The sequence below is a fragment of the Anneissia japonica genome, unplaced genomic scaffold, assembly GCF_011630105.1.
Source record: "Anneissia japonica isolate Jap-2015-1 unplaced genomic scaffold, ASM1163010v1 scaffold639_len268944_cov154, whole genome shotgun sequence".
In the NCBI taxonomy this organism is placed as follows: Eukaryota; Metazoa; Echinodermata; class Crinoidea; order Comatulida; family Comatulidae; genus Anneissia; species Anneissia japonica.
This window is the reverse complement of record NW_022754805.1, coordinates 218,779-219,621: the sequence shown is the minus strand read 5'-3', so window position 1 is coordinate 219,621 and position 843 is coordinate 218,779.

Below are 843 nucleotides of genomic sequence, written 5' to 3'. Positions count from 1 at the left end.
ATAAATATGTAAATAAATTCCTGTCTTTTATACACATCTAGATGTGTATAAGAGACAGATATAACAACAAAATTGTGAGAGGTATGTATGGGCATAGGCCCATTTCTTATAGCGGTAGCAGCATTAACATAATATTAACATAGTATTCAACATGTTAATAACAATAGTTTATCATTGCTATTTTCATCATTGTCACTATTATGTTCATTATTATTTCCACACTCACAGGCAAGTCAATTAAAACAACTGAAAAAATCTGTTCAATTTATAACACTACAAGAATTTTAATTCATAATGTTCTGCCTTCACAAAAAATGTTAAAAAACAACACACATACACACTAACTAAAAACAGTACATACTCAGAAAACATAATATATATATACTATGTACATGGACCTACTCATAGGTCCATGATATGTACGTCTGAATACATACAAATAAAGATAGAACGCTAATCAGGAAGACTTCATACGTGTGCATTTCTTGATGGTTAACCGCAACGAATTGTCGTTGTTTACAATCTGCCAAACAATCAATTCATTTATATTCAGTACACATAGTTTGGCAAAAATGCCAAGAGTAAAATTTCTGCGAATACAATGTACAGGCCTACGGTACTATACAACTAATGGGTGGCAATTCGGGCCGGGTGGCAACGGGCCCGGGTGGCAACGGACCGGGTGGCAAAGGGCCTATGGTGGCAACGGGCCGGGCGGCAAAAGGCCGGGTGGCAACGGGCCTAGGTCGCAAAAGGCCGGGTGGCAAAAGGCCTAGGGTGGCAAAAGGTCTGGCGGCTAAAGGCCAGGTGGTAACGGGCCTAGACCCGATAATTTATTTGTTA